Source organism: Pogona vitticeps, chromosome 4 (genome assembly GCF_051106095.1).
Source record: "Pogona vitticeps strain Pit_001003342236 chromosome 4, PviZW2.1, whole genome shotgun sequence".
Taxonomy (NCBI): domain Eukaryota; kingdom Metazoa; phylum Chordata; class Lepidosauria; order Squamata; family Agamidae; genus Pogona; species Pogona vitticeps.
In genome coordinates, this window is record NC_135786.1 from 226,661,050 (window position 1) to 226,688,792 (window position 27,743).

General features: G+C 41.2%; 2 long non-coding RNA genes across 2 annotated transcripts in view; one reads left to right on the forward strand and one right to left on the reverse strand.

Annotated features, from left to right (window-relative positions):
• Positions 1-27,743, forward strand: part of LOC144588586 (uncharacterized) — a 404,395-nt gene that overhangs the window by 319,224 nt on the left and 57,428 nt on the right. The gene's annotated exons all lie outside the window — the stretch shown is intronic.
• On the reverse strand, positions 5,406-27,279 carry LOC144588585 (uncharacterized). Its single transcript, XR_013544201.1, has 3 exons — positions 20,592-27,279; positions 9,831-9,877; positions 5,406-6,314 (listed from the first exon to the last, which is right to left on the reverse strand). It is a non-coding gene; the product is annotated as an uncharacterized LOC144588585 (long non-coding RNA).

Genomic DNA, 27,743 nt, shown 5'->3' on the forward strand with positions numbered 1-27,743 from the left:
ATCATCTTAGAACTGCCCAGCCAGCCCACTCCTGCCTGCTTCCTCACCAAAACCCGGCCTGTGTTCCTCTCTGAATTCCCACAGTAGGAGCATGTGTGAATGGGCAGGGGAAAGGAGAAGCAGTAGCAGATAACAGCAGATTGTTATTCCTGGCTCCACCCACCAAATATTGTTAGCCTTCCACCCCACAATGGGCACTAGCCACTACTGGACAGAATGGTAATGATAATGATAACCAGGAGCCTGCAGTTATAAGGTATAAGAAGCAGAACTTCTAAGATGAAGTCTTCATGGTCATTTTCCCTTCCAGAAGCAATGCTGATCTGGTTGTGTCTCTAGACTGGTGATCAGTGCAGAGACAGGAAACACTCGTAAGTTGGAGAGGTGAGATTTTGATCATATTGAAGGTGCTTGCTTGTACTAGCATTACAACCACAGAGAACACAGCACACATTCCAGCACTCGCTCTATGCAGAAGGCAATATTTGTGAAGCTCTTCAAAAAAGAAAATAGCCCAAGGAAGGATTTGCAGAACTGCCAGAAGATGCTTGATATTTTAGAGATCTCCAGGGAGAGAGGGAGGATTTAGTAAGTGAGATTCAGTATCTTGAAATCAATGTCTGTGTGCAGCATAGCTTCCACATAGGACTGTTGGGGTGCAATAAAGGTAAAAAGCTAGGTCTTCTACTCTTGACACTCTGAGAAAGAGACCATTTGGTATAGCAACTGGATTCGAAAAACTGCTGTCAAAATTTGAGTGGGTAACCTATGGCCTTCCAGATGTCTTTGTACTGCAGTCCCATCAGCCCTAGCCAACATAGCAAATGTTGTAAGGCAGAATGGGAACTGTAGTCCAACATATAGAAGGGCTATGAGTAACCAAGCCCTGGTCTTGAGGATGAGAGTACAGCCTCATTGTTATCATCACTATCCTCATAGTTATCATCACTATCATTGTGATAGTCATCATAATAATCATCTAGCAGTCTATGAAATCAAGCTATCCCAGATGTATACCAGATTCCACAGGAATTCATGCCATAGTTTCAACATAACAGAGGCAAAATATTTCTGCCATACATCAAAGGGGTTACGGACCGCATGGGGAAACTTTTGAAAAAACACAACTTACAAACAGTATCCAAGCCCACCACAAAAATACAACAAATGTTATGGTCAGCAAAGGACAGAAGGGACCCCCTCACCACCGCAGGAGTATACCGAATACCTTACAGTTGTGGCCAAGTATATATTGGAACCACAAAACGAAGCATCCAGACCAGAATCAAAGAACATGAGAGACACTGCAGACTAAAAAAACCAGAAAAATCTGCAGTAGCTGAACATGCCCTGAAACAAACTGGACATGAAATTCTATTTCAAAATACTGAAATACTGGACAACACCAGCAATCATTACGTCAGACTACACAGGGAAGCCATTGAAATCCACAAGCACAAGCACAGTTTCAACAAAAAAGAGGAAAGTATGAAGCTCAACAAAACTCGGCTCCCAGCTATCAAACATACTACGTGCAAAAGGTCAACGAACTCTACCCACCCACAAGGACAGGGGATCACTACACACAAAAGACCAGCTAATGACACCCATCAACCACAGGAACAGATAATCTCTTCCCCTTAGCACAACAATACACCCACAACAATACACACTAATCACCCATCTACAGGAAAAAGACAAAAGCCTGTCTCACAGCCATAAATACTGCACTCCCAAGCCAACTATACCAGAACACAGGTTGCTGTCCTCTGAAGATGCCGGCCACAGAGACTGGCAACACATCAGGAATAAAAACCTTCAGAACACGGCTAAAGAGCCAGAACATCCCGACAGTGAAAGCCTTCACGAATATAACAGAGGCACATGGCCCAATAATCTAAGGAAAGGAAGTTGGGGGTGGGAGTGATTATGGTTTTAGGTATGGGTAACAGTGACCCTCCATATATTTTTGGCTTATAGATTCCATCCACCTGAGTGTCAAACTAGACAAAGTTAACCCATGTCAAGAAAAGCGATGGTCCATTCAGAAGTAAGAGTCTTTTTCTCCAAGTACAACCTTCCTTACTTCCATATGTAGGAAATTTGCTTCATTTTCTTTGTGATCAAGGGAAGTAAACACAGGCTTCATTTGCAAGGAACTGCATTGCCAAAGCACGTGATCAGCCTCCACATTCAAAGCTCATCTCTCATCCAATTGTCCAAAACCATCTGAAAGTCCCAACCTTGCTTTTAAGACTCATATCATAACATAGGGAGCATGTTCTGAAAGGTTCAGGCAGAAAGCAGACCAAGGAATTGATTTTAGAAGTCTGATGAGCTTTGGAGGTCATTCACTGCTGTCCACACAAGTTCAGAGATCTTGAATTACTTCTGAACAGTACAAAACCTTGAATACCTGTATTGTTCTGGTATTATCTTCTTCCTCCTTGTTCCTCTTTCCCAAGTTTGTGTAAGTCAAGCATTTCACTCCTGACAAAATCTATTTAAAGAGCTGTACAGGGTGGATATTTGAAGCTGTTCACCATCACATATCCTGTCTTATCTCTAAACTGCCTAATTTTAGCATGCACACACACACACACACACTAAATACACACATACATACACTGTTACAAGTACTGCTAATGGCTATAAAAGCATTCTCTGGAAATTAAAGAAAAGGCATTTGACTTTAATTTCATACACAGTATCAAATGTTAAACTTTAGGAGAGGGCTCAGATGCCCTCTTGACTCACACGTATATCAAAATGCTGTCCAAGGACAACTTCATGTCTTGAGTGTTTGTTACAAAGATGTGGTTCTTATCCATTGGACCTCCAGATGTTCTGGACTTCAGCTAGCCAAATCCAAACCATTGGTAGGAGGAGCTTCTGGGAGCTGATGTCCATGACATTCATAGGGCCAGATGTTGTACAGCATGGGCCACTGGGAAGTTCTCCGATACAGTGTAAGAACATTCATGCTGAATTAGGCACAAGGTGTATTTTAGTCAAGTATCCTGTGCCCACAGTAGCCAAACAGATGCCCAATGGGAAGTCTGCACACAGGACATGAAAATAACAGCACACTCCTAAACAGAGTGCTCAAGTTTGCTGGCCCATGTATGAAGAAACAGTCTGCTGTTCCCCATGTGTTTGAATGACTGGCCATGAATGGATGCATGGATGTGTGTAAATGAGCATCACTGAATAGATATGTGCTTGTAAGAGAGAATACATGGATGAGGGCCCTGTCCACTTGTGACATGTGGCCTCCAGAAAGTTAGCCAGAAGGAATGTGACCTGCTAATTAATTGACATCCCCCACCTTTGCAGTAAATTATTCATTTTGAAAGGGTTTTAGCATCATCTGCATTCAACATGTTCCATCCTAGACACCATTAGTCCATTATATCCAAGAGATGCATTAAAGTTGTAGCACATCATTTAACAAACCAGTTTTGAGCTGTTCAGGAATAAAATTTAGTCTAAAATGATTGGTGCTGAGTGGAATCTTTCTGAGTGGAATCTTTCTCCAATGCGAACAGACGAGCCTGGTTACTTTCAATGTGACTACAGATCATCTATGAATTGCCTCCCCTACTACAGGCATAATTTTTCAAATTCATCAAAATTAACCATTTTCCATCTCAATGCAAGCTGCAAATCAAATCTGTGGGTTTGATTGCATGGTTACAGAAATTGGACAAATTAATTTTTTTGGATTTGCTCTCTAAGAAGCTCTCAGCTAGCTGGAGACTCTAGACATTGTTGGCCAAAAATGTAACTTTTCCAAGCTCTGCATGTTTCCTGACACATTGCTTTTTTTAAAATCAGGAAATTTTGGAAGCAGATCTGTATTGAACGACTGATTCCTTTGGTAACAATGAATTCCTTGTAGGTAAGTGAGTGGGCTGACAGAGCACAGATAGATCTTTCCAGCTCTCCACTGCCGAACTGTTGAGCCTTTATTGTGACGTGGCTGGCCAAGACACTTTGCTGCCTGAGGCAAGAAGAAGATGGTTTCTCCCTCCACTTTTCATGTTTAGAAATGAACAAGACTGGCAACTGCACCTTGTGTCAACAGTGGTGACTGGATAATGTCCCCCATTGTTGTTATGTGCCATCAAGTCAAATCCAACTTATAGTTTTATCAGTGGTTCCACAAGTGAATTTCCATGGCTGAGCAGAAATTGGTGCCCAGGTCTCCTAAGTCCTTGTCCCTCACTTTATCCACTACACCAGTGGTCCCCAACCTTGGGCCTCCAGATGTTCTTGGACTGCAACTCGCAGAAATCCTGGCCAGCAGAGGTGGTGGTGAGGGCTTCTGGGAGTTGTATTCCAAGAACATCTGGAGGCCCAAGGTTGGGGACCACTGCACTACACCACACTGACTTTGTTGATATGCTCTATATCCCTTGAGGAAAGCAGGTTAGTTTACAGGAACAACCAGGAGCAGTTCATGGACTTGGATAGGGGGATACCTCACTCCGAAATTTCAGAGGAAGGTGTCACCTTGCCCTAGTCATGAACCACTTCACTGCTGACTCTCAGCAACTACCCCTTGAGGCAGTTGCCTCACTCTGCTTAATGGTAGGGCTTCCCGCCCCACTTTATTTTGCTTGTTTGCTCAGTACATACTAAGAACTTCCCCTTCTGCTTTGAGTCCAGCAGAGCAGTGGTTCCCAACCTTGGGCCTCCAGATGTGCTTGGACTTCAACTCCCAGAAATCCCGGCCAGCAGAGGTGGTGGTGAAGGCTTCTGGGAGCTGTAGTCCAAGAACATCTGGAGGCTCAAGGTTGGAGACCACTGCAGCAGAGCATCTCGTGATGCAAGGTTTTCAGCATGCTTATTTTTTAAAAAAATGGTAATCTAATAACTTTTTTAGTATACGTATACTGAAGCCTGGCTGAATGTAAATCTCTATAAGCAGTTATTGAATAGTGAATATTTGTCAGCATTTCCATAGATATTTGGATTCCGATCAGTTAAGCAGAGCTTTGAAATTATAACAGAGTGGCATAAATCCAAGATGCATCCTGCAGAAAGCAAAGTGATTTAGTCTTCTACTTTCTTTGTGTGTTTTATGCAAAGCTTAGAAGTGCTACCTTTTTTGACTCTTGGATGGGGTGTTTCTCATCTGTAGTCTAAAGAAAGTGATTTTTCAAGCTCTGATTTTATGTTAAATCTGTTTTGGACTTTTAAGTTCTTCATACTGGTACAAACCTAATGAAGTGGTGTTTTAATCTACGAAAGCTCATTCATTGTATGATTATTTTTTAGTGGTTTATGAAGGTATTGTCTATACAGTATTTTGCATTTGGATTTAATTTTGATTGGACCACACGGCTACCCTTTCCTTCAGTGATTTTATGTAGTGTTCTTCACATTCAATATTAGAAAGGTTTTTAAAAGTCTCATTTATGAGCCTTTAATAAGTAAACGAAGGTATGTAGCTAGCAAATGATTCTGGGCACAATAAAAGAAGAAAAGAGTGTTTAAAAAATGTTACAACTCTATTCAAAAGAAAGAACATATTGATCAAACCTCACACCTATACCAGACACAGATGGATAAATGAATGGCACACCTAAGGACAGAGCCTAGGGAGCTTCTGGCTTTCCCCACAGAATGACACTTAATGCTGATAAGTAAAATAAAATACTTCAGCAAGAGTTGAGCATATAGACCTGTGGTAATCATCTCTGCATGAAAGTTTAGGAATCCAGGACCAATATGAACTTTTATCTGGCAGCCACTAACAGAGGTGGCTCTACCACTGAAGTGTCGTGGGACCATGGCAATCCCAACACCCAGTTCTTGATGTATCAGGAAAGTTAGAGGAGTCATTCAAGAGAAGCCTAAGACAACCACCTGGCAGATATCCTTTGATTTGTATTCTTGCATCGAGCAGGGGGTTATAGGTCCCTTCCAACTTCACTTATCTATGATTCCATGAGGGCAAACATATATATCCCACACAGGCTTTTCTGGGCTCTCTAAATTAGCCTGTTCCCTCAGGCATAGTGGAAGCCACTGCATGATCATAAATGCTAAGGTAAGATTCAAGGATCAGTTGAGTGGTCTTCTGTCCCTGTAGTGCAAGGAGGATCCATCTTGTCATTCAGCGCATACAGCCTTTTGCCTTGGGCTGACCCTGTTCACTACACCGCCATAGTGTCAGTCAGTTGGACTTGGATGAGAGAGTGTGTAATCCAGATAGGCATGCCACTGAGAACTTTGTGGGGTGATCCCTGACCTACTTTACAAGGCTGTTGTCAACACGAAGTCTACCATATGTACATCCATGAGCTCTGTGGGAAAAGAAAGGGAGATAAATGGGAATAATAGCAATCTCTGCAACAAAGATGCTAGCCTGCCTATCTATCTATCTATCTATCTATCTATCTATCTATCTATCTATCTATCTATCTATCTATCTATCTATCTATCTATCTATCTATCTATCTATCTATCTATCTATCTATCTATCTATCTATCTATCTATCCATCCATCCATCCATCCATCCATGCATCCATCCATCCATCCATCCATCCATCCATCCATCCATCCATCCATCCATCCATCCATCCATCCATCCATCCATCCATCCATCCATCCATCCATCCATCCACCCACCCACCCACTTTGCTGACCTCTGGGGGTCTTTCATGTCAATGGAACTTGTACAGAGGAACTTCTTTGTGAGATTCTTCCCCAAATTTTCTGGTTTTACATGCATTTTATTAGTTATAAAAACTGGGAGATGTATTTCTGAAAAATAGCAGAGCAAGGCTGCCTGCAGTGTTAAAAATGAATAAATATAAAATCAGTGTTTCCTAGCTTACTTGTGACTGAACAAACAAGTGTCTTTAGACCAGGGGTTTTAAACTCAATTTACCTGGGGGCCGCTAGAGACAGAGTCTGGGTGAGGCTGGGCCGCATCAGATTTTCCGCCAAGCGGAGCAAGAGCCCGAGGAAGCCGCCCAGGAGTTTCCTTAGCCGACAGACAGGTGGGCTGGCTGGCAGGCTGCAGTTCCGGATGGAGGGTGCAAGAGGCGTTGTCTTGGGAGAGAGCCGGCGAGCGAGGCAACGCTTTTTTTTTACTCTTGACAGCAGAGGATGTGTGGGCGCTTTGGGGGGGACAGGCAAAGCGAGGGCCACAAACTATCATCTGGGGGGCCGCAAATGGCCCCCGGGCCGCATGTTTGAGACCCCTGCTTTAGACCAACAATTAATGACAATCTAGACTAGAGTCAATTGCATCTTAGGTGATGCTGTCAATTTGGCCAGACCTCTGGTATTTATCACTAGGATGTATGCATACATGGCTGTCCATCCAGAATAACATATGTTTGCTTTGTTCATTAAACTTATGCAATACTGTTAGTAATTTATTGAGTTATAGCACCCCAGATTTATGAGAACAACCATTGGGCTAATGAGTTCATTCCCAGTGGCAGTCCAAACTTTACAAGGACCATCTAACAAGCTGAATTTCTTCAGGAGATCAGATTACGTATCTGAGAATGCTCCTGCAATTTTGGAGTAAAAGCCGAAGCAGATTGTCCACTGACCAGCCCATACTAGGTCTAATTAAAGCTTCTCTGCAGGATATAAAGCAAAGCAAAATGTGCAGCTTATATACCACCCCATAGTGCTTGAAGCTCTCTCTAGGTAGCTTACAATTTAATTATGCAGGCTATACATTGCTCCCCATGAGCTTGGTATTCAATTTATCGTTTTTGGAAAGATGGAAGGTTGAGTCCACCTTGAGCGAGCTATCTGAGCCTGGGATCGAACTCAGGTTAAGAGTAGAGTCTTCACTTCAATACTGCAGTTTAACCACTGTAGCATAAGGCTCCTATGTCTCAATATAAGCAAATGGCTTCAATACAAGCCATCTGCAAGACTGATACTCAACACAAGCACCTCATTTGTTGTTCTTCAGTAATCAGCAAGCCGCTTCTGTGACACTTTTTCATTTTCACATCCTGGTGTCTCTCCTAACATCCTCCAGTGGGGGGAAATTTTGTTTTTATATCTCAATGTCTCTCCTAACATTCTACAGTGGAGAAATATCATTCAGCAGAAGTGATGGGTGGAGAGTTCCATCCATGCTTGCATCCTGATTGATGCCTCCTGCTTCACTTGGAGCCCTGAGGGAGGGAATGACAAATGGAAGGGCTGATTTTTTGACCTTGTGGGTGAGTGAGGCAACAAGGAGAAACCTGGAGAGAAAAATCAGCACGTTTACAAGAATTATGATTCCTTTACTGAAAACGAGTCCCCAGATCTACGCCTCTGCACGCAGAGCATAACAAGAGAGGGTAAGACCAGATACTGTTCTTTGTTATCAGCAAACCACAGACCATCAGCTGCAGTTAAGGTACATTTCTCAGTCTATCCTGTGTTTCTTCCTCAATCTATAAACTTAAGTGAAGCTGAAATCCCTCTTGGTCCTTGATCCACAGAGTGAGGGGTGATTCAAGTGGTAATTATGAGGTGGTAAACTAATGACCCAGGTTGTTGTTGTTGAGTCGTTAAGTATGTCCAACTTTTTGTGACCCCATGGACCAGAGCAAACCAGGCCCTCCTATCTTCCGCTGCCTCCCAGAGTTTGGTCAAGTTCATGTTGGTCAATGACCCAGGTAAGGTAAAGGTAAAGGTTCCCCTTGACATTTAGTCCAGTTGTGTCCAACTCCAGGGGGCGGTGCTCATTCTCATCTTCAAGCCATAGAGCCAGCATTTGTCCGTAGACAGTTTCCGTGGTCACGTGGCCAGTGCAACTAGACCCGGAAAGCCATAAACTTCCCACCGTGGTGGTACCTATTTATGTACTCCCAATTATTGCATGCTTTCGAACTGCTAGGTTGGCAGGAGCTGGGACAAGCGACGGGAGCTCTCTCCGTCGCATGGATTCAATCCTATGACGGCTGGTCTTCTGACCTTGCAGCACAAAGGCTTCTGCAGTTTAACCTGCAGCGCCACCACATCCCTGATCCAATTGCACTGGCCACATGACCACGGAAACTGTCTACGGACAAATGCTGCCTCTATGGCTTGAAGACGGGAATGAGCACCGCCCCCTGGAGTTGGACACAACTGGACTAAATGTCAAGGGGAACCTTTACCTTTACAAATAGACTCCACCTTCAAGTATAAGGGAAAACTTTATAAATTAAAGATCTTTCAAAGAAGGACAGACATTTCTGCACATCTGCATACTAGTAGTACTCTACCTATGTAGAATGGCAAATCATTTAATTATTTATTTCACCACATTAAACAAATCTGGCAAAATCACTTTTCTGTATGAGAGCTCCCCAAATTTCCCAGTCAGCATGGCCAGAGTTGCAACAAAATCAAAGCAAAGCATAGTGTGTTGCTTCTATACTGCCCCATAGCGCTTAAGTACTCTCTGGATGGTTTACAAGTTAGTTATTCAGGCCACATATTGCCTACCCCTCCAGGTGAGCTGGGTATTCAGTTTATTGACCTTGGAAGGTTGGAGTTGACCTCAAGCCAGCTACCTGAGCCTAGGATCAAACTCAGATCGTGAGCAGAGTCTTGACTGCAGTACAGCAGTTTAACCATTACGCCAGTGCAGGAAGAGAGGTTTTTGTCACACCGAAAAGACAAGCAAATTTAATTTGCTACAAACTTCGGTGGACCAAAGTCCATTGTAGCATCAGTCACAACCCACAAAACCTATTACAAATTTTATTTGCTAGTCTTTTATGTGCCACCAAAAGCTTTGTTGTTTCTGAAACTTGTTGAACTATTAAACATGAAGAATAATACTAAAAGCACAGCTTGTTAAACTTACTTCTTTGGACTTCAGTTCCCATTAGCCTCTAACCAACGTCCATAAACCTGTGTTGTAAAATAAAATAAAATAAAATAAAATAAAATAAAATTAAATAAAATAAAATAAAATTAAATAAATAAATAAATAAATAAATAAATAAATAAATAAATAAATAAATAAATAAATAAATAAATAAATAAATAAATAAAGTTTAAAAGCAAACTTCTTTAGCTAAAAACTGGCATCCAGATACAGTACTCAGTTATGGTTATATATTTATACTGAAATTTTTAGCATCTCAATTCAAACAATTTGAAATATTGCTAAATACAGTAGACAAAATAGAAAGAAAAACATACAACAGGTTTAAGGATTGTGATGGGCTGGAGTACTTCTGCACCATCTGAATTATTCAGGGACTGTATATTTCTCATGTTACCTCAGAATATCTTGCCATAAATCACCATATGTGTATGAGAGCTGTATATAAATCAAAGTTGGATCATTTTATTAAAAAGATCATGTTTGGATTCTAGCCTGTTGGCCTTAATCTGGTTGGTACATGAATGTTAATGATCACATCCCATTTTATTATTTATAAGTTACATTTTTTTTAAAAAAAATTCCATGCTGTTGTCACCTCAAAATGGGTAGCAATGGAAGAAAGGTGCTGATCTTATTTTTCATCTCCTCCTGTAGATATGAATAGTAATTAAAGCACTGGGGTAATATCTATTTCATTCTTGCTTTTTTTATGAGAACCCAGGTGTTTCTGATTCCTTTCCAGGGGCTCCAGAGATTATTATGCACACTAGATAGACTCTTGATAAAGGCCACGAAAGAAAGTGATATGTAAAGAGAGAGAGAGAGAGAGAGAGAGAGAATCTCTGAGCTCTTTTGAGTCTGCCAGTATTACCAACATGATCAAGAACAAAATATGGACTTTGAGAGATTACACACCAAAGATATTTCATTGTCAACCTTAGATTCCTAATGTGTAATATATGTATTCATTGATATGTGTACTGTACTTTACAATTATTCTCTACTATTTACTATATACTGCGAGGTGGCGGAGTTATAAACCATTACATTATTTTTGTTAGACACATTTAATACGTTTATTGTATGGCTATTACATTATTGTGTATTCTGTTATACAGAGTCTTTTCAACAGTTGTTGTTGTTGTTTAGTCGTTTAGTCGTGTCTGACTCTTCTTGACCCCATGGACCAGAGCACACCAGGCCTTCCTGCCTTCCAATGCCTCCCGGAGTTGGGTCAAATTCATGTTGGTAGCTTCGATGACACTGTCCAACCATCTCGTCCTCTGTCGTCCCCTTCTCCTCTTGCCTTCACACTTTCCCAACATCAGGGTCTTTTCCAGGGAGTCTTCTCTTCTCATGAGAACAGTAGTGAGAAATTAACGTTAAATTTTCAACAGTAGTGAGAAATTAAAGAAAGAAGCTCATTTTGGTTCAATACCAGCAACCACACACACTGGAAACAAACCAAAATGGATCAATTCTACCTACACACACATAAAAAAGCTGGGACCCAGGAAAGTGCAGAATGCTCTGGGGATAGGCTGGTTTGCTCCAGCAATTATGTCATTTGATTGCTGGAAAAAAGAGCAAACCAACTGGTCCCTGCAGTGAACCAAATAGTGGGACAGTGCCTCTCTAATTGCACACTAACATGGCTATCTCATACTTGTCTCCTGGAACAGATCAATATGTTTCTATCTCCATTTCTTGATCACATTGTCACCCTTAGCACCCATCTATTCCCCAAACTGTGTGGATTTCATTGGCCTGCTTAGCAGATGCAAGCCACTTGCAGGGCTAACATTCAACACAAACACTTCCTTTTCTATTCTTTAGTAAAAACCAAGCACTTTGATCGCAATGAGCCATGCTGGCAAATAGAAACTTCATTAACTAGCACTGTTTCGGCCATAAACAATACTCCCGCACAGAAATGTCAGCACAATGTTCTCTTATTCATTGTAAAGATTTGATTAATGTTGACTGCAAGCAAGAGAATACAACGCATTATTTGCCACAAAACTGGATGTTTTGAAAATGCTACAATTACAGGCAATCAATTCCTCTGTAACACTAGGCTTCATTTAGTTTGACTCCAGTGGGAAGGGAGTGTTAATCTTGTACATTAATTTAGTGGCTTTCTTTCCCACTTGCTCTTAGTGATCTTTTTATTTTCCTTAAGCCATAGCCTTCTGATTGCATTACTAAATAAAATAAGCATCTAAAGCCCACATCACCAAGTGTACAAGACTTCAGACTTTGAAGCTCTGTGAAGGAATCTCAAGGACTTTGGGGCCCAGGTAGTCTTCTCGTCCATCCTGCCAGCACTCAGAAAAGTCATAGAAAGGAAAAGGGAAATACTTTGGGTGAATGACTGGCTACGAACATGGTGACAACGTGAGGGATTTGGATTTTGGGACCACTGTTTAAGCTTTCTGGAAGATGGACTGCTAGCAAGTGATGGTTTGCACCTCACAAGAGTTGGAAATAATGTTTTTGGTGACAGCATGAAGAACTTCATCATGAGGACTTTAAACTGAATTGTAAAGAGGAGGGAGATGCAAGCGCAGAGGAAAAGATAGATGAAAGAATACGTACCAAAAAAAAAAATAGACTGAACACCTCAAATAATAATCACCAATAATAATCTTCAAAAAACGGTGGGAAATAAAGCATACAATCTCAGGTGTCTACATAAGAATGCCAGGAGTATGGGAAACAAACAAGAAGAACTGGAAATCCTAGTTCAGGAAAGTAAACATGACTTGACAGAGGCAAAGAGCCTCGTGGCGCAGTGGTTAAAACGCTGTACTGCAGCTAAAACTGTGCTCACGACCTGGGGTTCAAATCCCAGGTAGCCGGCTCAAGGTTGACTCAGCCTTCCATCCTTCCAAGGTCGGTAAAATGAGTACCCAGCTTGCTGGGGGGGCAATGTGTAGCCTGTATAATTAAAATTGTAAACCGCCCGGAGAGTGCTTGTAGCGCTATGGGGCGGTATATAAGTCCAATAAATAATAATAATAATAATAATAATAATAATAATAATAATAATAATAATAATAATAATAATAATAATAATAATAATAATAATAATAATAATAATAATAATAATAATAATAATAATAACTGAAACTTGGTGAGGAGGATTCCCATAACTGGAATCCTGCATTGAGCAAGGCTTTGGACTCAGTGGCCTTACAGACCACTTCCAACTCAATTATTCTATGATTCTACAACTTTCCTAGAAAGGATTGATTTTTTACCTATGCTGAATATAAGGAGCTGCTTTTGGAATGAGCAAGAGTCCACACTGCACCCCAACATTTGTGAGGTGGGATACTGTCTGGGAGATTCTGGCAGCAGTGGTCCAAAGTTGTAACATGTAGGGGTTGTTATTAGGTTCCCTTGCCTTGTATTTTGTGACTGTGTTTCATTGTTTGTATTTAGATTTGTGATACGATTTTGTTTGTTTGCATTTCTCCAAGTCACTGGAAACGTCAATAAGGCTAGGAATAGGGAAGGCAGGAGGAAAAGAAGATCTAACATGAGATGGGTTCATTCAATAAAAGAAGACATGGCCTTCAGTTTTCAAGACCTCAGCAGGGCTGTTAATCACAGGATATTTTGGAGTTTATTCATTCATAGGCTTACCATGAGTTGGAAGTGACCTGCCAGCATGTAATAACAATTTCCACAAATTTATTTGATGGTAAAAAACAAATGATTAAACTAGAAGTTTCCAAATGTTGGCTGGCATTGCTTTTTATCTGCTGTTGATAAAATAAGTTTCACACTGTCTTCGATGGGGCAACCCTGAAGATACTTTGAGAGTACTAAAACAATTGAAGAGTCCAGTGCAATCAAACAAAAACTAAGAAATTAGTATTTTCCCTTCCCTGTTTGCCAGCCATGGAGCAAGATTGGAAGCTACACTCCTGGTGAACCAGGCAAGAGCAAATAAATGACTTATACCTTGATACCAAGATTAACTTTAATATAGTTAACTGGTTCACACTGAAATTAATACTTTCAAAGATAAATGTTCAACAGACCACCACAAAGTACCAAAGGATGTTATAAAAATGTATTGTGCTTTGAGGGCCTTGTTCAAATGTTATACTTTTGGCCTTGACATTTTAGAAGCAAACTGCTTGTTAATGCGTTGCTACTTGCCAACATACTTGACTAGCATAGGAAGAGGGATGTAAGAAATGGCTTGTTAGCAATTCACTATTGCAGCTTGTATCATTGCACTTAACTAAACAGTAGGATTCTGGATAAAACATTCAATGATGTTTTGTTCACAGGTCAAAAAGAAAAGTAAAAGTAAAATAGTGTCTGAAATCCTGTTGCTTAGCATAATAAGAGTAGGACCAGTGACTCAGTGGGGATTTGGTAAGTCGCCTCCTCCATTGATTAAAATAGGCTGATGTTAGGAAAGTGTGACGGCAAGAGGAGAAGGGGATGACAGAGGATGAGATGGTTGGATAGTGTCATCAAAGCTACCAACATGAATTTGACCCAACTCTGGGAGGCAGTGGAAGACAGGAGGGCCTGGTGTGCTCTGGTTCATGGGATCACGAAGAGTTGAACATGACTAAACAACTAAACAACAACAACTCTAACTGTGACTTGGGTGAAGTAATTTGCTATTAAAGTAGGCCCATTTCAATCAATGCAACCTCTGGAGGAGTTGACTCACCAAATTCTCACTAACATAATGGGCCTACTCTAGTGCCACATACTACACTAAACAACATTGTGAAATAATACAGCAATTTGGAGAGCAATTAGTCTAAAATATGGCAGAAATCCCTCCCTTTTCTTTGATATGTTGAAATAGACCAACATTTCTCTTTGAAAACTGCATTCAGAGAGAGAGAGAGAAGGAGGGAGTAAGGGAGGGTTTTTGTTTTGTTTGATAAAGAATAAGGGATGGAGTTTCCCCTGGAATCCTTAGATATCCAGAACCAACTCTGCAGAGTCAAAAACAGTGCATTGAAATCATATTGTGGCTGTAGCAGCTATTGATTAAACACCAACAATGCAATGCTTCCTTCCAGCAAATCTTTTAGTTTTGTCAGGTTTGTCAGCAAATGGCACACTAATGGAGTTTACGATAATACTCTCTCCTGGCAAGAACTACTCCGCCTGAAGTCTGTAGTCAAAGGAACAAAATTAATTTTACTTGATCTGCCTTTGGAACTCATTAAAAAGAGCCAGACAAAATGCTGTTCTTCTCCATTTCCAATGCAATTCGGCAGATTATGGTTTTCTTTTAACAACAAACGTAGGAAAGTTTCATGTCTTAATGTTACAGAGGAGCAGAAGTGAAAAACAAAATGATTATATGTGGCCTTTGCTCAACTTCACAAGCTCAAACCACAGCACCTACCATTTTCCAAGGATGGAGTATGGTAAGGGCTTTATTTTATGTATTCTGTATTAGAGTAGGCACCGTATGACTCCACCAATCTGCTTTCTTTTTGGTTGCTTGTCCCAAGGGTGTTACTGGAGCACAATGCTACGGTGACTCATCATGAAGCTCCTTAATCTGGTAGATTTTTTTAAAAATGGAAACACAGATATGGAACAGTGCTGTGTTCCTGGTCAATAATCTACATGACAAGATAGACATCAATTGGCATTTTCAATGAACATTGAGTAATCTGGTACATTTCGTGGCAAAATGTAAGGTAATGAGGGTGTGACTGGACTGCCAAATTATCCCAGCCCAGATCAGGCTAGGTTATGTTAAACAGGGTCACTTTAAGATACTGTATGCAATTTAGGGCAACCTTTGTATCCACATGCAAGGATCAACCGTACTACACCTTAAGCAATCCTATTTGGCAAGAAAATAACAACAAATTCTCTCTGCTTGTCCACTCCTCTTTCCACCTCTGTGCTTTGCTCAAACTGCTTCAAAATCTTTGGAAATTGAAACCTTCCTCCCATTCCACTATTGGGGGGGGTGAGAGAGGAAGCTTTCTTTTTTTCCCCTAAGCACCATATCATATCAGCACTGCCTTTTCCTTCCTCTCCTTCTCCATGGGGAGCAAGCAGAAGCTTTTGATTTCCCAACAGTGTGAAGCAGCTTAAGTAAAGGGACAGCTTAAGTCATCAACTCTGGTTCAGTCCCAGCAATCACACATGTTAGAACTGAACAAAATGAAGTGATCCTATCAGAACCGAAGAACCAGCAGCCCCTGACAAGGGCTCAAAAAGATGTGGGTAGGCATGTATCAGGGACACGCTATTTATTTATTTCATTTTATTGACTTTCTACCCCACCCATCTAGATCAAAGGTCTACTCTGGGCGGCTAGTTCATGATGGCCTGTACATCATGGGGTCACCAGGAAAAGGAGAAACCCAGACCATCCCCAGAGCAGACCCAGCCAAAGGACAAATCCCTATCTAGTCACACCCTGAGTTATCACATCAAAAAAAAACCCAAAGTAATGTTGAGCTATGACAATCTTAACATATTTTAAACCATTCAAATTACCAGTTCTACTCCCCAGAGCTCTCCCTATCATGAGATAGAGTGAGGCAGTCACCTAACAGCAGGCTTAGGGAATCATGAAAAGATAAAGACTTTTCAGTTATTTTATTATTAGATTTCCTATTGGCATTGGTGGTGTGGGCTGATTAAACTTTTCTCTTCAACAAAGTTGAGGTTGGGGCACTGGACCTTCATATAATTCAAAATCTGTGTATAATTCTTATGCACACACCCCAAACATAGCTACAAAGCATAAACAGTTGATTCACACATACACCCTGATGCATGTCAGCCTCCCAGCGTACCCCATCACCCTCCCCAGATGCCACATAGAGCCACCGTGACAGGCAAGGGGTTCATCAGGGCCACCATCTTCAGACCAGGAGTCACCACACTGCCAACAACAGGACTCTAGGCAATCCTGAAACCCACTTTTCTCATGTCACTTCCTGGAGATGAGATGATCCGCTGTTCTAAGCACATGAAATACCGCTCATACAGACTTGTCAATATCTTGACACTTCTGATTTTCAGCTCCCCATTGTGAGGGTTCAACTTTAGCTCCAAATTCAATTTAAAGAAATCAGCAGATCCGTGCTGTTTCAAAACAGGTGTGGGATTTATTGGAGGATTAAACAATAAACAAGTATCTGGAACATGATTATGAGCCCTTTCTCCTTCTGCCATCTGGTCCGGAAGGGGCTTCCATTCGTTGAACAAGAACAGATTTCTATAACTACTGTCCAATGGTCCCTGGAGATCAGTTGAGACCCAGTTCTTTACTGACTGCCTCATCGCACCTTCCAGCAAGGGGACGGTCTCCTTGTCCAGGTCGTCATCCCACAAGATCCATCCATCGGGGTCTCGATTCTCCCAGAGTCTTCCCTGTAGCTCCTTCTCTCTCACTATCCACTTCAACCTTTCTCGCCTTTCTCTCTCCACTCGCTCCTTTCCCTCTCTCAATCTCCTTCTCCACTCCCTCGCCTCTGTTTCCCCCCAATAAAAGGATTTAGGGGGAATCCCTACTCTTTTCCTATAATCTGCCTCCTCCTTTGGCACTCTCAATCTCTCCCATAGTCCAGTCCACAGATCCTTCATCCACACTCATTCCCAACCAGGTGGTAACTGCTCTTCCCTTCTCGCTACTTCCCTTGCTCCTGCTTCAAACTCCACCCTCCATTTTCTTTCCCTTCCCACCTTTTCTTCGTGAACCTCCCCTATTGTCACTTTCTGTATATCTTCCACCAGCTCCTCTATCACTGTCTCCTGTGGAGGTTCTACTGAAGGTTCTGATACAGGTTTGGGGTCCACATCCTTATCTCTGTTGTAGAGGAGGGGCAGGTCTCCAGCAAGCGGGGTATCCCTCTTGCCCTCTGTCTCACACCAACACACATTGTCTATAGGACAAAATGTCAGGATAATGATTTTGACAAACTAAACTTTCAATCAGACCCTACCAATGGAATTTCATCTGGACTGGCTGTAATTCCTGCTCAGTCTGAATATTTATAAACAAAGAAACACTATTATTTGGATTTCCTCTACTATTATTATATTAATCTTTTTCATGTTTACTTTTGACATGTGACTTTCACAAATACTTTAAAAACATTCTATGGTGATATATTTGTTTTTTCAAATTTTGTCCAAAGTTCAAAAGGTTCCTTCTGTCATTAAGACTTTGTAAATTCAAAAGCATCTGAACCTGAAAAAGTCGTGGGATAATGAATTTTGAGGGAACCGTATTTTTACAGTCAAAATAAATCAGCTTGCAATGCTGGAATGCTTCCCTTCCAGCTATATTTCAGTACCGTCAGAAAAAGGAGAAAGCTGGGAACCTTTTCTAAAAGCCAGCTACAGAAATTTATTTACAACAGGAGTCGGTGACTGTGGCCCGAACTATGTACATGAACTGTGTTTCCCATAATGCTTTTTCCATTGGCTGCCTGATGGTTATTGTAATCCAACAGAATCCAGAGGCCTGCCTCTAATATAGAAAATTGCTGCTATATGTTTCACGCCTTTGTGGAAAAGGAGTCTCATAAACCCTTCTGAAGTTTATATATAGAGGGTGATAATAAGTTCTCATCAGGCTGCTACAAATAGATGGAATTTGCTCGTGCTAAATATAGAACAGAAGGAGGGGGAAGGGGGTACAGTCATGGTTACCAGAGCACTTGCTGAGATAAGTCAAGCCAGAGTGTGGTGATGAAGCAGAATTACAAAACAGGGGATCATCAGAATGCTGAAGAGCAGTGCTGGCATCGCAGCACCCAAACGGATCCAATGGCTTTGCTCAGTTATGTAATAATTAAAAATCATCTTTTTTATTTTGATATGCCTAACAGCATCTATCATTTTGGTGTTCACGAAGGACTAATTTCTGTGCTTTAGCTAAAACGCATGTCTATTCTTGAAGCCTCTACAGTTTTCCTAATGAGGTTGCAGTGGCAATTAACAAGGGTAGAAGTTATGGATGAACCTTTCAGATTCTTTGGACTTCCACTCCCAGAATATGCAAAGTAGAACTACAGGAGACAAAACAGAAAGCAGCAGGCCAGCTTTCTATACTTCTACAATAGCTCCTATCTGTGTGCTTCACTGCCCTAGTGATTCCTCGGAGTTTTGAGTCTGCCTGGGAGCTGCGAAGCATTATGAGAGAGGGAGTTCTTTCTGAGACATCCTATAGAACAGTGGTCCCCAACCTTGGGCCTCCAGATGTTCTTGCACTACAATTCCCAGAAGCCTTCACCACCACCTCCGCTGGCCAGGATTTCTGGGAGTTGAAGTCCAAGAACATCTGGAGGCCCAAGGTTGGGGACCACTGCTCTATAGAGCTTAACGGAGAGTAAGAATGGCCTTCCCATGAAACCTTGCATCTCCCAGAAAGCTGGGCATTCCATGTTTCAACACCAAATACCTCTGGAATTCAATGGATAGCAAAGTCATGTGCTGTCTACAGAGCCATATGACTTATCCCTGAGTTATAACAAAAACAAAACAAAAATAAACATAAAACTATTGTGGCACTTTATGGACTAATGGGTTAACTTCGGAGTGAATTTTCACAGGTGACAATCTAGTTCCTTACGTACATGGCGTGAAATATTTAATTATGGGTTTATGCACAAGTATTCCTTGTGAAGGTGAGAATCCAGTGATTATGGATGCAAGTGACCTTTCAAGGTGACAGTGGCATTATTAAAACTTGTAATAAGCTTCGAGAGTACTAGTTACATAAACACCCTGGCTATAGCTAGAGTAATTAACTGTCTGCTCAGTAAGCACATCGTTGTTTTTGAAGTCCAAAAATGTTCACCCTCCCTAAATCACTTCTGATTCTGAAGCCAGAGTTTTGTAGTAGGAAATAAGATTGCAAATAAAACTGCTTTACAAAGCCCTCTTCCCGGGATCACCAACCCTGGAATGCGTACTTATAAGCCTATTGCTAAATACTTCACTCTTTGTGAGTGTGGAATGTGGTCTCAAAAGCACATGTGAAATAGACCCATTAGTCTTCAGGATGCCCCCGAACTTTTGTTTTTATTTTTACTTTCTTGCTGTTAAGGTAAAGGTAAAGGTTCCCCTTGACATTTTTAGTCCCATCGTGTCCAACTCTAGGGGGCGGTGCTCACCCCGTTTTTCAAGCCGTAGAGCCTGCGCTTGTACGAAGACAGTTTTCCGTTGTCACGTGGCCAGCGTGACTAGAGAGCGCCGTTTTACCTTCCCACCAAGATGGTACCTATTTATCTACTCGCATTTACATGCTTTCGAACTGCTAGGTTGGCGAGGAGCTGGGACAAATCGACGGGAGCTCACTCCATTGCGTGGATTCAATCTTATGACTGCTGGTCTTCTGACCCTGCAGCACAGAGGCTTCTGCGGTTTAGCCTGCAGCGCCACCACGTCCCACTTGCTGTTACACGTGCTGAAAGAGAGTAAGACATCTATCACTTTGATCCCTGTTGTACAGTCCTATTAAGAATTAGCCAAAATGAGTGGTGCCACTTTCTAGTGATAGTGGGATATTCAGTTTCCATTCTGGGAAATCACATGTCTTAAGTAAGAATACTGTTGTCCTCCAGCGATGCTATACGATATATATTCTTTCAATGACAAATTGCTAGGATATCTTAAACATCTGGTGCCGTCTCATTCAACGGGAATGCAACACGATAGCGACATCCATAGAAATTCTCAGTACTCTGAGGAGTGTAAAGTACTTACGATGATCAGCGTTACCAACCTCTACTGTAGGATGAAGCCAGATGAACCTGGCATTCTGAAAAAAAGATAAATAATTTGATTTCCGTTCTCCAGCATTTGCCTTTAAGTCCAACAGCGTATTCTTCCCCAGCTAATCCCATCTCTGAATCTTTGCAGTGGCTGCTCATATTTCATAGTTTGCCCCTCTACAGCCCATAAGACTTCCTCAGAAACACCCAGAATATCCAGCCTTCGGTGACCTGCTTCCTTGTTTCTGCATGTTATGACCTTGGCATTTGGCTGTATTATTTAAAACACACTGTCTCTGGAAGGGTTCCAGCTAAGCAAGTGATACATAGCCTTGTGATTGGTGTTCTCTCCTATCTGCGGGGTTGTAGTGTCATATACACTGACTAGGATTACCATCTCTCTTTCTTTTCCATGGCAGAAATCCTCATCCTTTAACAGCTGCAAAACCATTTGAAAATCAACAGATGGCGATTTCACCACTGGAGCATCGACTTACTGAGAAAAGTTTAACCTGTTCAAGCTCTGTCTGTCACATATGTAGATATTTAAGCCCCAAAATCCCTTCCAGAAAAGTTGTCGTTATTCTGGTTCTGGGGGAAGAGATGATAGATACAGATCTGAATGGTGATAAATTGAAGGTCGATTGATGGATGACAACCATATCTTCTCGTTCCTTTTTTTACCTAAGGCTGGACATCACTATTACTGTTTTGATTCCTCTAAATCAGTGGCTCCCAAACTTAGGTCGCCAGATGCTCTTGGACTGCAACTCCCAGTTGTGAAGGCTTCTGGGCGCCTTGTCTCAAGGTTGGGAACCAGTAATTTAGTCCAATAGGTTGTACTGCACCTAAAACATTAGACAAGATCTTCTCTGTACTTTTTTCTCCATCTATTTTATCTAGCATGATCAGCTCCAGCTGATTATATAACTGAATTGTTCTAGTTTTTTGTATTTTAGTATTTTATAACCTTCATCCTTCCTTATCTTTTTACCATACTGCTATAAATCCACTTTTCAAATGCTTCTTTCTCATTCATAGTTGCCTGTGTGAAAGTCTATGATGCCTTGCTATACAATAGCAATTGAGAACACAGTGCACTATACAAAGTGCATTCTCATGGTCAATTTTAATTTTTTGGTTGTTGCATTTGCTACCTTCTGCATCTTAAGGAAGCTGCTCCAAGCAACTTCTTCTCTGACTTCTATTGTGTGGCTGTGATCCAATGTCAAAGCAGCAAACAGTGGCAGCTGTTAGTATAGGTGGATCTTCTCAAATATTTTGTAAATCACAGAGTGCAAGAGCTCTCTCACCAAATGACTATCAAAGATGGTAGTGTTGTCCACAGAACTTCTCAACACTCTGAATAGTGCAATGTATGTAGGATATTATCTGCTTTGGGTCCTTGAAGAGAAAAGGGTGGGTTGTAAAATAAACTACTGCTTTAACTGTAGGATTGGCCCAACTGCAATTCTGAATAAATATGAAACAGTGACAGTGTGTCTGTGGCTCTCCAGATGTTCTTAGGCTACACCTCCCATCCTCCTGAACATTAGCCATGCTGGCTGGAGACTATAAACTCTCGAGTAGAATTTATCTGGAAGGCTATAGGCTGTTATTCATGTTTTAAACTAAAATTTGGCAAATTTACAGAGAATGGATTTTTTTCAAGAGCTGTCAACCTTTACAGCAAAATGGGGCCTTCCTGTTCTTAGTATTCAATATAGTAAACCAAGATGGATGCATTTAGAGATCTGAAAACTGATTTTTAAAAAAAAAAAAACACACAACACTAATACATAAATTGTCCATTACCTCCATTTCTTGTGTCTGGCTTTCCTCAAGGTACATACACGGATGATCATTGTTAGAAGCAGGGCACTAAGCAAGTACATTTACTCTATAAACCACTTTCACACTTGTGAAGAGAAGGACAGGAAGGAAGAAGAATCCTGTTACAAAGGTTGGTGGCAGCAAATATAAAGCTCGCCTGTGTACAGAAATATCACTCCTTCTAACTTGGTGCTGTTAGCAGAATTCAAAGTTTTGGAACAAAGCCAACATATCTCACTATCTAAATCAATGTTACAAATTTGATGTTGGAATTGGACCAATATATGTGGCCTGATTCCATATAAAGTCTGGTATAACAAACTCTTTAACTGCGAAGGATTTTCCTTCACTGGGAGGCATTTGGGCCTGGAAACCTCTGGTGAGCTTTGATTTCTAGATCAGCAGAACATGGTCCCTCTAGGTGGAAATAGCCACCTTGGTGTGCTTTACAACTGAAGTGGACAACTTTGAGGTGGACAGTATTTTTAACCCAGTAGAAACAGGTGTGGCAGACATAGAAATAAACAACAACACAATTTTTGGGACCATTTTGTCCCATTAAGTTGATTTTCTGCATTGAGCAGATCTGCAATAGGTGACTGAAATGGCTGCAAAAAAATACAGGACGTAAACCACCCAGAGTAGAAACGTTCTAGATGGGCAGTATAAAAATAATTAAATAAACAAACGAATGAAAAATGCCCATCCCTACAATGGACTTTATTTTATCCAGATTGTTAACTCAGTTGAATATTAAATACCAGGAAAAGGACTCTGTGTGTGTGAGAGAGAGAGGGGGGGAGCGAGGGAGAGAGAGAGAGAGAGAGAGAGAGCATGGCTATAAGGCAGGTTTTCCTTAAGGATGTACCTGTAAATGTCAAGTTGGAACTCCTGCATTTCTAAATGTATTATTGTGCGGTGGATAATAGGTAAAGGTAAAGGTTCCCCTTGACATTTAGTCCAGTCGTGTCCAACTCTAGGTCACAGTGCTTATCCCCGTTTCCAAGCCGTAGAGCCAGCGTTTGTCTGAAGACAGTTTCCATGGTCACGTGGCCAGCGCGACCAGACACAGAATGCCATTACCTTCCCACCGGGGTGATGCCTATTTATCTACTTGAATTTGCATGCTTTTGAACTGCTGGGTTAGCAGGAGCTGGGACAAGCAACAGGAGCTCGCTCCATCGCGTGGATTCGATCTTACGACAGCTGGCCATCTGATGTTGCAGCCCAGAGGCTTCTGCAGTTTAACCTGCAGTGTCACCATGTTCCACCATGGATAATAGCTGAAAATTAAAACTCAGGCAAACTTTCCTTTCAATAGGCATAAAGGTTTTCATACTAAAGTAACTCCTAAATGCTTTCTGTCCTCCATAAGAATTTGCTAAAATGCACTTTTGACAGCTTCTGCTACCAGTTATGATTTAAACAACAAATGGTAGCCCTTTCTAGTGACCCACAACTAAAGGCCTTGGGAATGCCATGGAGTCTTCCAGAAAAAACATAACACAAGGCCTCAGTAAACATGGTGGCATGTAAATCACAGTCCACTGTAAAAACAAAACATTTCCTCTGCAACTAGTTATAGGAATACCATTTTAGGTTGTACATGTGTTAAAAGATCCACAATGACTGCATTTTCTGTTTTTGAGCTAGCTAGCCTGTGTCCCAGTCTAGATGCTTTGGACTGCAATTCCCACAATCCCTTGCCATGGGCCATGCTGGCTGGGGCTTCCCAAATCTCCGTATGATGTCTCCCAATGACTTCATGTAGACTATCACCCACATGATGTGGGAGATAGGCGACCCCTGTGGGACCCCATAATGAAAGCCCAAGGGATAGAGATGGCATCCCCAAGCTATACCATCTGGGTTCAGCCATCAAGTAAGGAGCAGAACCACCAAAGAATGGAAATCTCAATCCCTAAACTCTATAGCCATCCCAGAAGGATACTGTGGTCAATGGTATCAAAGGCCGCAGAAAGATCAAGGAGGACCAACGGGGTTACGCTCCCCCTGTCCGCCTTTAGGAGAATGTCTTGCACAGTGACCAGTGCTGTTTCATTACCATGCCATGGTTTAAATCTTGATTGAAATTGATCCAAACTATCAATTCCTACCAAGAACACCTACAACTGGTCCACTCTCTAGATTAATTTACCAAAAAAACAATATTTGAGACAGGCCTGTAGTTGTTCACATTATCCATCACCAAATTAGTTTTCTTAAGAATGGGACTTTTTATAATTTCTTTTAAATAGGAAGGTATGTGGCCTTCCTGAAGAGAAATACTGATGACATGGGTGTCCCATTCCACCTTTATATCCTTGGTGAACTTTAATACTGTAGTCAGGATGGGAAAAGATCTTTAAAAAGTGGTAGTAGCTTTACAACATGTAAGTGTCTTGTCAACATCCTCAAGCCTTACTAACTGAAAAAGATCTGCTTCACACATTACTTTTTAGAGAAAGGGGGTCAAGATCCAAAGATTGGCACTAGCAAGGAACAATTTGTAGCCATGCTTTTGAAGAGCTTTCCAAGACTCTAGCTAAAGCACTTTCTTTAGATGTATAGTTAATTAAGTTCTTAGATTAATTGCTTAAGAAATAATTTAAACATTTGGAGACTTTTGCACATAACTGGCAGCCATCAGGTTTTTAAGAATTACTGCTATACTCACATTTTCTGTGCACTTGCTGATTACCACAGGAAAATGTCTTTTACCATGCTGAGTGATTGCCTCTACAATGAAGCTGTCTCAATTCTTAAGGACTGTGCTTGCCTGGACAGAATTGCATACATTTTGTAATGGGAAAAATATTAATTCGGCCCGGGAACACAGAATTGAACACTCACGGGCTCATTAACTGACATCCTTTCCCAGATGGCATGTTATGCCAACAGATGTCGGTCTTGGCCAAGGGCACATGCCTCCTTGTTGGTGGTCTATCATCAATTATGTTACAAGTCTCCTCTAAGGATAGTAAATGATCACCACTAGCCTTCTGTGAAGAACACAAAAATTACTTTGCTGAATAAGAACAAAAATCTAGTCCATCCTTCTCCAAACTGGTGTCCTCCAGATTGGTCAGACTGCCACTTCCATCATCTCCAACCAGCATAGACATTGGTGTCAAGGTGGGAGAGCTCCAGGGACGGGTGGATTAGATGATATCATCCGTTATTCTAACTCTGGCAGCAGTCAGCCTAGAGCCCTGAGAAGGCAGGGCTTGAACATAACTAGTTACAAACAACTAGTTACTTGCAATTATTTTTTCAATATTTAAATTATATTGCAACAGTAAATTAGCAAGAGATAATTTTAGTTCTTTTGCAGTGTAGTTGTAATTTTTGCAATTACTTTTATACTTACAGGGCTTTTATATTTACATTTACATTTATATTTACAATTATATTTAAATGGCAAAGAAGGAACCTCCTATGGTTCAAAAGCTGGCTAGTCTTGTGCTCTGCACTCTGCTGGAGTTGCTGAAGGGAGAATGAAGAAAGCAGGAGACAAAACTTCAAAATGTTATTCTTAATTAGACAATTCTTGAGAAACATGGGAACATCCTTTTTTTAATGGTGCAACTTTAACAAAATCCAATTATACTTTTTGAGCCTTATAACTATACCCTTTGACTAATGGCTTGGTAAATTTCCAAATTCTAAACTAGGTTTGGCCATGGAGCATATCAACCTTCTTAATAACCCTAATTGGTCATGGCTCATGGCCATCTCCTTTCAGCACTAGCTCCAAAGTGGAACATTTATCCAGTAAATAAATTTGCCATTAATGCAAAACTAAAAGTTAGGCTCATCCAGACGGCATTTCTTTTGTCTCCTTTTATTCTGCTTTGTAATGAAAGAACGTGAAATTTAACAGGATGCAAGTTCACAAGCTGATTCCCATCCCATCCAATCCAGGACATGGAAACAGGTGATAATATAAACAAAAGGCAATAACATACAGACAATAAGAAGAAGGAGCAAAGCAATCTTACAGTGCAGAGAGGGGAGATTTGCTGCTTCCTGAACACCCTAGTCCAAGCTTGGGTCATAATATGTTCCTGGGCTAAAACTCCCAGAAGCCATTGCCACTAGCTGTGTTGGCCAGGAATTCCGGGAGTCGTAGTCCAAGAACTTCCTGGGACTCAAGATTGGGAGTCACCGCCCTAGTATCTTTATAGATGATTACAAAGGTAGTAACAAGTACCAGTAGTATTGCTTCATCCCTTTCACCTTCTTCACTTTCTCCAATCTGTTTCGCCAATCCTCCCCATTTTTGTAGTGGATGAGGAAGCACCATAGTGCAAATCTCTCCCCTGTACTCCCTCCTCTTGGAAGTAGGCAGGGAACTGCTAAGTGGCCTTCTTTCTTTTAAGCTTGGTGTAAAATCCCAAAACTCAGGCTATGAAAATGCTCTCTCATTGGAACAAAGGAATACAAATAAAATCAGATAAACTAGAGATTTGGGAAGGTATAAAAATTTGAGGAAACAAAAAGAGAGAAACACGATCAGGGAACCATTGCCTGAACATTGATGAAAATTGCATTAGGATCTGTGCTCAATGTCCTGTCTGAAAGAGCCCTTAATCTCCTATCAGTGCCAATCACTCTAACTAGGACCAGTAGATTTTGATGAATCTGCCATTATCATTCGTTGAATAATTAACTGCATTGGAATCTGGAATGCTGCATGGCTTATGTGGTGTATTTTTTCATGGTACTACTAATTGGAGTCCAGCTTTGGATAAGCCCATTTCCTGTCATTATGGTTTCTGCAAATCCATTAAGGAAGGGTGAGCAGTCTGATCAGGATGTGTACCCTAAATATTGTGCTATTTCTTTGTGCCCATCAGTTATGACTGGCAGATAGGTACCTGCTTGATGTTCCATCAGGTTTCGAGATCAGGGTAATGAAAGATTAAAGCAAAACATCACACGTTCCTGTGGAATGAGTTCCTGCAGTAGGTGAATCAATCCATTTCCTTGTTTTTGTTCAGAAAAAAATAGGAAAAACATTTCTTTTTCCCCGGCAAGGTTTTGGAATCTGCATCACAGTTTCAGATTACATATACAGTATATAGCAGAAGTGAGTACACCCCCTCACATTTCATAAATATTTTAGTACAGTGGTGCCTCGCACAGCGAGGTTAATCCATTCCGGATTAACCCTCACTGTGTGGAAGCATCGTTGAACGGAACGTAAAAACCCAACATGGTTTAATGCGTTCCAACTGGGCCGAATACTCACCGTTCAGCGATGCTTCAGGATGGCCGGTAGCCATTTTCGCGTCCTCCCCTCGCTTTA